Source organism: Vulpes lagopus, chromosome 6 (genome assembly GCF_018345385.1).
Source record: "Vulpes lagopus strain Blue_001 chromosome 6, ASM1834538v1, whole genome shotgun sequence".
NCBI classification, from domain to species: domain Eukaryota; kingdom Metazoa; phylum Chordata; class Mammalia; order Carnivora; family Canidae; genus Vulpes; species Vulpes lagopus.
Window position 1 is genome coordinate 20,828,207 of NC_054829.1, and position 13,908 is coordinate 20,842,114.

At 38.6% G+C, this 13,908-nt stretch overlaps 1 long non-coding RNA gene across 1 annotated transcript in view; it reads left to right on the forward strand.

Moving 5' to 3' along the window:
• The window catches only part of LOC121492810, a 35,541-nt gene extending 22,145 nt beyond the window's left edge, over positions 1–13,396 (forward strand). Inside the window, exon 3 of the long non-coding RNA XR_005988301.1 lies at positions 13,267–13,396. This is a non-coding gene — a long non-coding RNA (uncharacterized LOC121492810). The remainder of the gene's footprint in view (positions 1–13,266) is intronic.
• The last annotated feature ends 512 nt before the right edge of the window (positions 13,397–13,908 follow it).

The following is a 13,908-nucleotide window of genomic DNA, read 5'->3' on the forward strand; positions in this document are numbered from 1 at the left end:
TCAGCCTATTTCTAGTTGAAAGATATTGGGAAAGTTATCTCATATTTCTAAAACCCAGCTCATCTACGGCACAGAGGTGATAAGAATTACTTCTTAGGACTCTTGGGAAGAGTGAATGAAGTACTGGACACTAAGTAATGGGTATGCAAAAAATAGTAGCTCTCTGTATGCTGAGCCTCCTACATACAGTATGCCTCTGAACTTATTCTTCATTACTTTTCTTTTCTATTTTTATTTATTTATTTAAAGACTTATTTATTTAATTGAGAGAGAGAAAATGAGCACATGATTGGGGGGTAGGGGCAAAGGGAGAGTATCTTCAAGTAGATTCCCTGCTGAGCACAGAGCCTGACTCAGGGCTTGATCCCAAGATGCATAAGATCATGACCTGAGCTGAAACTGGGGAATTGGATGCTTAACCAACTGAGCCATCCAGGTGCCCCCCCCCCCATTACTTTTCCATAAGAGTCCTACATTTCAGCGAGACCTAGTTTATGATGTATGTGTTTTTTTTTTTTTTGCACTATATGTGGTTGCAATTTTCTTAAAAGTAGAGATGAAGTCTTTGTAGTATTCATAGTTCTTTGTACATATTAGGTACTCAATAAGTATCTATTGAGTTTGGGATTCTCAAGTTGGTTTCACCACCAGAAAGAGCCGTTTCTGGTAAAATTTTAAATTGCCTTTCTGAGTCTAATTGATCTCACCAAGTCTGGACAGAATGAGTCTATTTTCTCTGCATGAGATCTTTCATGATTAAGCAAGTTGTCAAAGTTCTAGACGGATATGGAGTTCTTCATCCACTTCTGGGTACTTTGCCCCAGACTTTAACAGCTTGAAGTGAATATGGAGATGAGATCACTTTGATGTCATTTGAAGTATTGCTTTAATGGTCAGCAAAATATTAAGTAGTGGAAGAGTTTCCTTTACGTCAGTTTGAGAGTTGAGCAAAGGAACCAGTTTCTTAAGCAAGTCAGTTGGCCACTTCCACAAATGGCAGGTGAGTGCTGATGGGGAGGAAAATGAGCATGTGCAAGAAGGCAAGTCACTGGCTGAGGTGTTTGTAAAATTTTATTTGATCAAATGTTTGCTACACATTTTAAAGGGAAACACAACCTTATAAAAAGTGCATGCAACAAGAAGCCAGTAGAAGACATTCAGGACTCCCTATAATAGTCTCAGGCATTCACATGGCCCCTTGAAATTAGTCTGGCAGTTTCGTGTGTATTAGCACATTTCATCTTTCACAGAACCTTGGAAGTAGACTGGAAAGGCACTGGATACACTGTCCGGCACTCCAATACCTCTCCTCCACTCCCCACTCACTGCCTTGTTTGCTTGCTTTTTAAACTTTAAACTTGCTTTTAAACTTTAGAGGCACTTAAGGATTTCCCCAAAATCTCACAGCAAATGTCAGAGGAGCCTCAGGCTCAGGATTTCTGTTCACATATATATAATGTGAGCTGGAGAATAGAGGGAACTTGAATTTTGACCACAGAGTCACTCTGGCCCCAGATCCAGTGACTGAGCCATAGAGATGAGGTTGGAATAGATTCTAGGGACCTTCTGCAGAAGGCTAATAACTTTCATTTTGTTTGTTTAAACAATGAGGTTTAGAGTAATAAAAATAGTTATAGCCATGTATTGAGCACATACCATATATCTGTAAATATATATAAATATTTACACAATAGACACACACACATCAAGGTCACACAACTAATAAAGAGCTAAATGATATGGTTGCAGACTGAATTCAAATTCACATCTATTTGAAGCCAAAGCCCATGCTTTTGCCTCTATATTACCTTGTCTTCAGCTTCCCAAGGTAGGCCCATACCTGGCCCAGACAAGTTTTATGACAGCTAGTCACAAAGCTCACCCACCCTAATGACTAGGTATATCAATTTGATTCAGATGTCTGGTGAATGGTTCTAAAGTAGTTTCCAACTGGATGTTGCCAAAATGGAAATACTTATTGCAAGGTTAGACTGCTCCCTTCAGGTAGATGACAAAATTAGAGGTCATCAGTGATATTCTCAACACAATTTCTTTGGAAGTGGCAGAGAATAGAAAACATTTAAGACACTGGGAAGGACAAGGTCTAAGGGAAAGAATAAGAACTTTAGGGGCACCTGGGTGGCTCAGTCAAGTAAGTGTCTGCCTTCAGCTCAGGTCATGATTCCGGGGTCCTGGGATAAAGCCCCATGTCAGGCTCCTGCTCAGTGGGGAGTCTGTTTCTCCCTCTGCTTCTACCCCTCCACCTTGCTCATGCTCTCTCACTTTTTAGTTTGCTCATGCTCACTCTCTCTCTCTTTTTCTCAAATTAATAAATAAAATCTTTAAGAAAGGAATTTTGGAGTAGGAAATGGCAGATTTGACCCTTTACCTATGACTGGAATTTCAGTATTTTATCTGTAAAATGGAATAAGAGGACCCCTCTCACTCACCTCCTAGGGACGCAGGGATTATCCTGAAAATAGATTCATGCAAACTTGCTATCTAAACTGTAAGATTCTATATTAAAATAGGGAGTTTCTGACCTTTTGAGCCTCTGTTGTTGGTGTGGTGGTATATCTCATATTGTGAAACTGAGAAAACATATGTGAGGATTCACTTCTATGTTCAGTGAAACCCAAGGTTATTTTGATTGTTTGCTCAAGCCTCCTCTTCATCTCTAGGAACATGAAATAGAATGTCTTTTGAAAATATTGTAAGGTTATGTTCAGTTCCTCAGCCCTCACAAATTGCCTATGAAAGCCTGATTTGTGGTGCCATCAAAAACCAGGAGTCACTCACAACCAGAGGACACTCCTAGACACTACTTTTAAGTGGAGTGAAAAAAAAAATTCAAGGAAAAAATGATGGATAGGTAAGTTCTGCCATGTACATATCTCAGATCTATTCTTATTTCTGTAAACTATGTTGTACTTTCTACCTAGAATTTAACACCTTCATAGAGTGCATACAATGTGTCTGGCATTGTTTTAAGAAGTTTATAAATATTAAATCATTTATTCCTCATCTCAACTCTCTGGTGGTAATATGACCCCTGTTTCAAGAAATAAAGGAATTGCTGATCCTTGTTTTGTAAATAAGGAAGTTGAGGCACAGAGGTTAATGTTGGAGCTACTGAGTGGGCTGTAGGGGAGGACAGGTTCAAATTCATACACCAAGGCTTAGCTATAAAAACTTATTGAATTGATTTGAATTTGAAAACATTTTCAGGGGTTCCTTACTTCCTGTATCAACTTGAAATATGCCTGTCTGGGTGTCTGGTCCTACATCTTAAGACCCACTATATCTTATTGCCCACTTGCTGTTTGGTTTCTTGACATGCTCCTTCCTTCCTGATGATTCTAGTCTTTTTGTTTTCTGATGACTATTCCATACCTAGTCCCACATACTTGCTTTTTATTTGTTTTTTTTCCCCTCTAGCTTGGAATGTTCTTCTAACTTCCCTTTTTCTAGTTAAAACTTATTCAGCTTAAATTCCATTTCAAGTTTCATCCATGAAAATTTTACTCATAACTCCAGACCTTGCTAATTTCAGTCTGTTTTAAATTTTTTAGCCCTTCTCTGGACCTATGCAATGGATAACACATTTTTCATCTTTATATTTTGATCTTGCCTCCTGACCTAGGTTGCAATACTCTTGACTTACACTATGACATGAATTTTTTTTTAAAACTTCTTGCCTTTTCTAACAAAGTGTAAGGATATTCTAAATGTTCAGCAAATAACTAACTGAACTTTATAATTATCTGATGTTCCTGGCAGAGGCATTTGCTAACCTCATTCATTAAACTCATCTCAGTTTGGTTTGTTGTTTGTTTGATGGCAAAGGATTTCATTTCTGGGCCACTTCAATGGATTTATCGTGGCTGCCTAGAGGGCTATGTCTTCAAAGTGTTATGGCTTACACATCTCTAATCAATGACAGAGTTCTTTCTTGCTCTCCGGGTGTGGTATGAGAATGTAGAGGCAAGCCAGTACTGAATTTGCTGACCTTAGTGTGGTAATAGGGAGAGAAAATAATCTCTGTAAGAGGAAGGGGGTTAGATTTCAGCATAAGGACACTTTAATATACACTGTGGACATATTTGATAAGTAGTACAAAGATCAGAGCAACTGAAGTTGTTGATGTTCAATTATTTATTAAAACAATACCAGGAAAAAACATTTCACTTTACATTTGCTTATTTGTTTCTAGATTATATGTGTGTCATGAAATCTGTTTCTTATACAATGTCTGTAAGGAATTACTTCTTATGATTCAGTAACAACTCTAAAATACATATTTTTGTCCCAGTGCTTTCCTTTCTAGAAATTTACCCTCATATCATTCCAAAGCCATACTCAACACACATATTTTTTGAACAAAAATTGCAAACATGCAATTACCTTTTATGTGGCCCTAAGTTTGAGACCTATAAAAAACAAAGAAATCCAGTTGCCAGAGGAAGCAAAACACATGAAGACAATTCCCATCCCAATTGTGTGTTGAAGCAAATGCCACCCAAATTATGCGTCACTAAGATTTATTCCTTAAAAGGTCATTTGTCCACAATTTAGAGCAGAATCTGGACTATCGTGCAATGATGGGAATATTTCATTTGAGGAAACTGTGGATGGGTTAATAACTGGAAAACTATTTTATTATAAAAATCTGGTGTTTTTTATCAGCCAATTTTTTTCTTTTTTTGACATTACTTGCTTGCGTGTTTGCCTTTGCTGATTTAAGTTTAAAACTCAGTAGAAACAAAACAAAACAAAACAAGGACATTAGGGAGATTGGCTTGGGAATGTCTAATAAGCATTTCTCCTTTTCTTCTGGCTTCCTAGTTTTCACTCTGTGTTCACACACACACACACCCACACACCCACACCCCCCCCACACATACACACACAAATTATGCAACCAGAGCAGAAGAAATCAATCAGCCTAATTATTTTTTGGGTGTTGGGTAATTCTCTATTCATGAAGTGCAGAGAATCTTTGTTCACACATCCATATAGCTCTCTTCTCAAACCATGGGATGAAGAAAATCACTGCACCTGGCTCAAAGTCTGTATTGAGAATCTGGTTTAACATATGGGGATATGTTTCTAAGATAGTTGCAACTTGAGGAGACTGCAGAGGGTTGTGAGATGCAGCAAGTGCAACCCCTCTTGGCAACACCATATGGATGGATGTTTCTATTGAAGTTTCAGATAAGGGCACAACTCGCCTGCCTTGTTCACGGCTATATTCCTAGAGCCTAGAATACTGTCTTAAAACATTGTAAGTGCCCCCAAATAGCTGTGAAATGAGTTAGTAAGTAAATAAATATATATATACACATTATAAAGAACTCAATGGAGATTTTGTTTGAGCGCCAAAATCATGACTCATTTATTAGTTAAGGCTCACCTAAATTCAAGAATTTCCATTTTTACAGTCCTTACATATTAAAACTTTGGAGATCAGTTACTTAATTCAGATGGTTTAAGGAAGCTAAAAAGTCATATATTGGATTTTTGAAAACAGCATTTGATGCAAACTCCTATGTAACTAATTGTAATTGGAATAATAGAAGTGTGATTTAATTTAATCACAGATTCTTCACTCAGGAACAGGTTTTCAGTATCAATCTGGTTACTTTTGTTCCAAGCTGACACTCTCTGTATCTTTTAGTCTTCTGTTGTGCTCATATCTCTAAGTATTGGTTTGGAAGTCACTAGGTAACACTAATTCATGTTCAGTTTCATATGCAGAACTTTCTGCCTTAATCATGGTCACTACTCTGTTGCTTTACATTGGTTTCTATCTCTGTGCATACACATGCCAGGCATTGCATGAATTTTCTAATAGTAAAAACCTATGATATTTTCATGTATTTCCTGCTGCCCTTTCAGGGCATTGGGCTGATCTATGTTTTCCTAGCTTCTGAGACAGGCTCGCCTAAACTCTCTAGCACTGCTTCTCAAGGCTGCTCTCTCTTTGGCTTTCTGCCCTTCACGACAGAACTGAAGAGCCCAGTCCTCCTGAACAGTGGTTCTCAGTGTACTGCTGTTATTTATGAGCTATTAGCAACTGTACTTGCTAATGGATAAAGTACGAAGAATTGAAAATAATTCGCTTTAAAAAATACTAATGAGAGAAGTCTAAAATGGAATGTGGAATTAGGTACAGAGAGGAGAACTGCATTTCTTATCAAAGAGGAAATAGAATTTATAGTTCACCAGTTCAATCCTTAATGGAATTATTTCACAACAGTAAAGAGAAATCAGAATTTTAAAATTATCCAAGTTAAGATGGAACAATGTACATGTGATGTTTTAAAGGTTTAGGAAGAAGAAAATGCGCATAATCTTTCAGTGTTTTTCTCTTTTGATTTCAACAATTACTAGCCTTTGCTGCTTAAAAAAATTATACTTTTCAGAAGTGATGAAGATAATGGTCTTGATATTTTAATAAATATAAATTAATTCTTAAATTTTTTCCAAGTTTATTTTTGCATAACTGAATTTTGTTATATAACGGTGATTTTTTCTGTATAATTGTCTACCTCCTTAAAAAGTGTAAAATAACTTCAAAACTGCATCATATTTTACATTCTATGAACATAATCATTGTGAATAAACTTATGTGTGATGATGTAGTTTGATTTATGTCTCCGAAGACTAATTTCAATGAAAATATTAAATCAAAGTAGATTCAAAGATAGCCATATAAAAATGATTCTCACTCATTTTCTAGAATATTCTTTTGAATGACAGAGAAATACATAGATTACACATGAAATGTGCATACCATGAATATACTCATAGAAATATATTATTTTAGTGTGTGTCTTATACAAAACAAACAAAAGAAAAACCTGCTGAGGATCTGTAGTGTAAGGACTTTGATACTTGGTTGCAAAACTCCAGGACTGCTTTCCAGTTCTCATCCCAGCCAGTCTGTTTTCACCCTTGGCTTCCAGCAATCCCTCCTGCCTCTGTCTGGTCTCTCCTCTCAGCTATCTGGGACTGGCTTTATTTTGTTCTAGTTCTCTTGTTTTGCAAAGGAAGGGACAGCTTCTCTGTAGAGCTTCTCTGCTCCAGGAAGACCTAGGTAATGCCCACCTCTGTGATACTACCAATATTGCTTACCAAAGATTCTTCTTCAATCTCTTGGAGATGGATCACTAACCATCTCCTCCAGGGGCCACAGTTCCAATTCAGTATATATTTGCAGAATTAAATTAAATCCAAAACCACCGGCAAATTGGTAATTTACTTTAAGACTGTAGCTATTCCCGAAGAAGATAAAAGACTTTTTAGCACTTTCAAACCCCATCATTCCTTTCCTGTGCCGCCAATCATGGCTAGCCAAGTCTCCTAAAGAGTCACTAGAACTTTGTAGGGGGAGTGATTATCCCTTGATGGCAGTGCTAAGTTATTTAAGATTTCTCTTCAGGTGTTTATGCATAGCTTGGTCTCCAGCAGTGTGTCAGAGAATAGTGGTCGCAGATTAAATTTTTAATTTCACAATTAAAGAGAAATAAAGCCTTTGAAATACAGAAATAAAGTGCAGAGTAAAGCATGCAACTCCCAAGTGCAATGAGCAAGCCCCTACACCTCTCCTTTCTCTCTGACACATGGGACAAACTCTGCCCAACTTTCCTGGCTCTTATATTGTGTATTCTGTATGTATTTTCTACACTCAGTCTGAAGTATAGTAATTTCCCATGTTTCTTTGTCAGTGCCCCCAAGTCAATTCCCACGTGTGGATTTTGTGTTTAGAAGAAACTCCTTCAAGAGCATGGACTTTCAATGTCCTCTTTTATTTCTCATGGCACTTCATCTACTGCATACTGAGTGGATGGTCAGAAACTGCTTGTTAACCAGCTTTCTTACAGGCCCCTGCTGTGCACGGGGTAGGTACTGGGTAAATATTATTGACTGCCTGCCTGACTTTTGAAGCTAATTATTCTTTTACATCTCAGGTTAAGGCTCTCCCACATCCTGTGAAACTACAACCTTGATCCAAGGATGCACATCTTCAGGCATTCCACCATATAACAAAGAAACAACTATAATGGGGAGGTCTTAGAAACATGAACTTATCATGTTGTTTATATTTGAAGGTGGGAGCTACAGTTTATTTGATATGCAATAGTAACACAGTGTCAGGTATTGCAGTAGGGTTCCAATAAATAATGTTTTTATGGATTTAAATTTTTACTGTGCCTTCTCGCATATATATCTATATTCGTGTGAGTGTTTGTAAATATCTTCTCTGTCATTGCCTTCTTGAAGTCAGGACTGAAAACAGATGATTTAATTGAAAAGAGATGATCAAAACTTAAAATATTTTGTATATAATGGTGACTGGGCAAATTAGGGATATTGCAAATAATATTTTCCCTTATTTTCTATTTCTTTACTACTTTTGAAATAAAAATAATTACCACATTTATATGACATCACCTGAAAGTTTAGTTATGTCTTCATTAGATGGATCCATAGTGTCATTATTGCGTTACATGGTCTGTGTCTGTTTAGTAGAGACCCACAAGCTTCAATCCAGTTAACACATACAACTAAACATCTATATTAAGGTATGTTTTCAAAACACTTAAAAAATCCTCTGTATGTAACTTCCTGTTTGAAAACAGCATTATTTTCTGATGTGTGTGCTGTGTTATAGTAGTTGGATTGCTTTTATAGAACACTCTCTCCCATCCTCATAGACTGGAATCTCTGAGACTTTGGGACACTCTGCGGACTTGGCCGAGAGAAAGTTCTTGCCTATTCAGTTTTTGCCACTGCCTTTGGCACCTACAAGCCTCCTTCCTCTTCCCCTCCTGGGTTTCTGTATAATAAGTGTGTCTGGGTTTCTGTTGCACGGAACGTCCCAGAGCAAGAGACTCTGGGGCAGTCAAACAAAGGCAGGATTTCATTCACCTGGCACGCTGACCCCTTGGATCCTGGCTGGAAACTGGGCACCGGGGCCCCAGGGCTGAGAGCAGTGCCTTACATAAGTCCCAGTGCAAGCAGCTGCTGCCTGCCTCATCTGCAACAAGGGAACTGTTCTCTCACACTAGCCCATGGATTTCTCATTGTTAGCCAACATATTTCTTCATAATTCAAAAAATCCACTGTCTTCTGCAGATAGTATTCTCTGTGTCCCTATACTGGTAATTTGCTCAAATTAGAGAGGAAAATGTACACATTAATAGATTAATTAACTACTAGCAAAACTTCCTTAATAATATTCTCAGATTTTTCTCTTCTGTGCAGCTGTGGCATGGTTAAAATAGCAACAGGACAAATTTCCTTTGAGTGTGTCCTAGAATCCATATTCTTGCTATGTACACATTCTCAGGTGACCCCTGAGATACTAGAATGAGATCTGCGTGATCCCAGCCAAGATTCACCACTGAGCCTCAATCCTTGAACCTGAGGGGGGGAAATGAAATTTCAAACAATTGTTCCAATCACTGGCCATATGCATTGTATGACCAAATCTCCCCATCAGCTCCCTGAGTAGTTAGTTGTTTGTGTAAAGTACAACTCCTAAGGCCTTCTGAAAGGACGGTACCCATCTCCACTCTTGTATATTCCCAGGCAGAAGCAAAGTGGAGGCAAAAGGACTCTTATTGCCACCTGTAGAGGGAACATCCACACCAGCCAGATGTTTCCAGAGCTTTTTTATGTACTGGGGTATGGCTTTTTTCTTTTTGGAAACTGTGAAACTCCTTTTATAAACAAAACAAAACAAAAATAATTTAGGGTTATGAGTTATGAGAGAGGCAGAGACATAGGCAGAGGAAGAAGCAGGCTCCCTATGGGGAGCCTGATGAGGGACTGGATCCCAGGATCCCAGGATCACACCCTGAGCTGAAGGCAGACGCTCAACCACTGAGCCACCCAGGCATCCCTATATAATGTTTTAAGTTCACAGCAAAAGGACTTATATTCATCAGATACTTACTGTTGTTTTTTTTTTTCTGGCTGTTGTTCATAGGCAGTTTGTGCATGTAATTTCAACACCCTGAATCCCACTTTTCAGTGGGTAACTTAGTCATGTGGTTTTTTTCCCTCCTGCTGTGGACTGAACTTTTAGCCTGACTAACATTGATGCAAGCTCCATAAGGCAGGTCAATTGGTTGAGAATTACTCTTTTGCCAATAGGTAGCTGAGTGAACTTGACATTTACCTTCAGGTTTAGTTTGCCTTGAACTTTACATTTTATGTTCCTGATTTGGAAACGGGCATTGAAATCAAGGGTGAATGACATGGTGACTTATTTCCTAAGAAGTTTGCTCTTCCTTAGTGGAGAATTAAAGTTGGGGGGTAGGGGAACCCACGTAGCTCCAAACTGGAAATTCAAAGAGATCAAGTAAGTTTGCCATGCTGGGAGGGGGTGGAGCAGGTCTCTGTTGGTGATGTTCACTTACAGTTCACATGTCTTTGATATATTAGCAAACCAGTGGGAAAGGTATCTGTGCTATGTTTAGAAAGCTTATTCATTGCTTATTTCCCTTATTTCCACAAACACAAAGTTAGTGTTCAAGGAGACTGGCTCAGTGATTATCTGTTGGGATATGTGTATACAGGAGAAGGAAAATCAAACCCCAAGTAAGAAGAGGGCATATTCTTGTGCTCAGAGCACATATAGAATAGTAAAATCTAGTCCTCTGTCTCTGAATAAGGAATAAGGTGGACCTTTCCAGGCCACTGGATGAGGTGCAGTCTAAAAATAAGAAGACTTTGAAGGGGAATGCTGCAATTGGGCCAAGAATCATGAGCTCAAGAATTGGCTTTTGCATCACCAAACACTCCCTTGGGACTCTAATGTTACCTATCCTGAGAGTAGTGGTGACCCACTATTTGCACAGTTCCAGCCCTGGTCATATTTTTGACTGTCTTCATTGTGGCCTTTAGAGTGCCTAGCTGCTCTCTCCGCATTCTTGCTTTCTGTCTCTGTTACAGCAGTGGGTGTCAGCTAATTAAAAAAAAAAAAAGTCACTGCTTTGGGAAGTGGGGACTGTGGGCGAAAAGTCACTTCCTCAGGCAAACAGAGAAATATGGGAGGAGAAGAACTATGGAATTTGGTTGAGGGAAAAGAAAGAAAATAAGTTTATTCTAGTCCCCTGGGAGCTAAATTTGACAGACTCCTGACTTAATAAGGAAACCTAAGCCTCCCAATACTCAATATTATGTACATAAAAGAGAATAGTGTCTTAGGGAAAGGCCTTCCTGAAAACTTCGTGTAGGACAATTTGGCTATTCTTGATTTAATATTTTCTATATTTCCCTGTCCAAGTGGATTCCTCATAAAGGAAAGGATTTTTAAAATGGAAAGAGCTCCTCTTTCTCTCAGCTATCTCTGTCAAGGCCATAGATTTATGATTTTAGGTCCTGGAGATGACAGATAACATTGAAATAAATGAATACCTTTATAAGAAGTCCAAAAATATCCGGAGAAATACACAGAGAAGCTTGTTTAATCTGTGGCTTTCCCAAATAACTTCTAGGTAATGAGATCAGTCTTATGCTAAGCAGAATTGATAGAACTCAACATCCTAGGATGTTTGAGCAACTAGATCTGTGACCTGAACAAGAGCAGAATCACAAGATGATGACAAAAATGGTCAAAGGGGATCACGTGTATCAGAGGCTATCAACCACCTCGCTTTCTTCTGCTCTTTGCCCCTAAAAATTGGATTTTAAAAAAAGAAAAACTTGGCCACAGTTCATGGGAAGTGTGGACTTTATTTTGGCTGTGACCCCAAGAAAGGTGCTCATAAGTGAATCATTAATCCACCCCAGGCACAAATACACACACTGTCACGTTCTGACTCTTAATGTCCCTTGACCACTTGGAGAATTTTCATGCACCTCAATGCCTGCTACAATGGCAATGATAATTAATAACTTGCATGAGGACAGGTTTTCAATTTGTTAAGGGCTTTCTTATTCGCCACTTATTTTGAGCCTCATAACAACCTTTTGAAATAGACACTGAATATTTCATTAGATTATTTTTTTTCGGGGGGGGAAGGAGATTGAAATATCTGGAAGTTAATTGAAGTTAATTGACTTGCCAAATATATTGCAGATGGGGAATAGCAGAGTCAGACCCAGACTCCAGGTTTCTTGATCCCTAGTCCAATGACTTCCTATAGTTCTTAGGGGCAATAGTATGTAAGTTGGGGAAATATCCAAGTCCTTCCTTCGGGGAGCTGTATTACACAGGCTTCTCCAGGTTCCATATAATAGAAAACCCAGCTCAAGTCCTTTAAAGGGAAGAGGAGGAATTCCTTTGTTCACATAACTAAGGAGTCTGAGGGGACTGGTTGACATAGCTGTATCCAAATCCTCAGATATCTTGTCTGAAATATATTATGTCATATCATAATATTCTGATTTGAGTAAAGAACTGGACATTCTTTTCTCCTATGTGTGTTTAATTCTTAGGCAAGCTCCCCATTTGTAATATAAAGATAGACAGTAGCAGCTCTCAGCAGTATAATCTTCCAGTTAAGCAGTATCAATGAAAGCAGGTCCTCTTTTTTTCAATGGTTACAGACAAAATCCTAAGATTGATTTTTATTGGTCTGGTTTGGGTCATGTGCCAGGAAATGTGATGTCTACTAGGGCAGTCCTGGTTCATGGGCCTTCCATCAAGATAGAAATAGAGCAGCTCTAACAACATAAATCCAGAATGGAGGAATAGTGGCTTCTCAAAGGAAAGTTAGGGTGCTGTTTTATAGAAGGGAGAATAGATACTTGGCAGGAAAAAAAATACCAGCGAATGCCCTCTTAGAGGTGCTGTTTCCAACCCACATATCTGGCCCAAACTCTTTACTGAGAAAGGCAAAACTCAAGGGGCAGGTGGAGATGTATATGTCTGAACAAGCACCACAGTTGTCTTTCCGATTCCTCTTCTTTCTCTGGGCCACCAATACGTACCCTCAGATCATGCTATTCTTCAGTTGACTCACTTTGCCTAGAATATTCTTTTCTTCTTATCCCCTGTACTTTTACTACTCATCTTTTAAACTGTAATTCAGATGACACCTCAGATACAATGCTGTCATGAGCTGAATATATATGATCCCCCCATCCCTGTGTGAAGCCCAAACTCCCAAAGTGATGGTAAGGGGTTTAAATGAGGTCGTGAGAGTAGGGCTCCCATGATGGGATTAGTGGAGAGGAAGAGACCAGAGTTTGGGCTCATTGCTTTCTCTCTCTTGCTGTCTCTCTCTCTCTCTCTTCCTCCCATATAAGGACATACTAGAAGATGACTACCTGAATGCTAGAAAAAGGACTCTCACTAGATCCCTTCCATGCTGGTACCTTGATTTTGGAATTCTTGCCTCCAGAACTGTAAGAAAATAAATGTCTGCTGTATAAACCACCTAGTCTATGGTACTTTGTTATGGCGGTCTGAGCTGAATTAGACGTGTACTGTGGCTAAAGCTTGCATTCCACACTCACCTCCTCTAGCTCCTTACTATCCTTAGTGGATAGAAAATCTTACCAGAATTTTATTTTGCCCAAACTACCAATGTCTGATCATCAGTGTGGATCCTGCTATAGACAAGTAAACAAATATCATCCATTAAAGAGAATACTGATTTAAGCAGTTTCTGTTCAGCATCCCTGATGCTACTGAGGTTCTCCAGGACTAATGAAAATTCTGATTCCTAGGTTTCAGGTGTGACACTGTATTCCAATTTTGTTCTAAGATCAACATTATAAACTTGTTGAAAAATTTCAAGAACTCCTATACCATTTCAATGCTTCAAGTATCCAGGTGAAGCAAAGAAGGGGGAAAAAAAAACCAGATGAATTCAGAAGCTTCTGTCGTTTTCTTAGTTTACTGCTGAGTGCTGCTGGTATTTATCACATTCAAGATAAAATATGTGC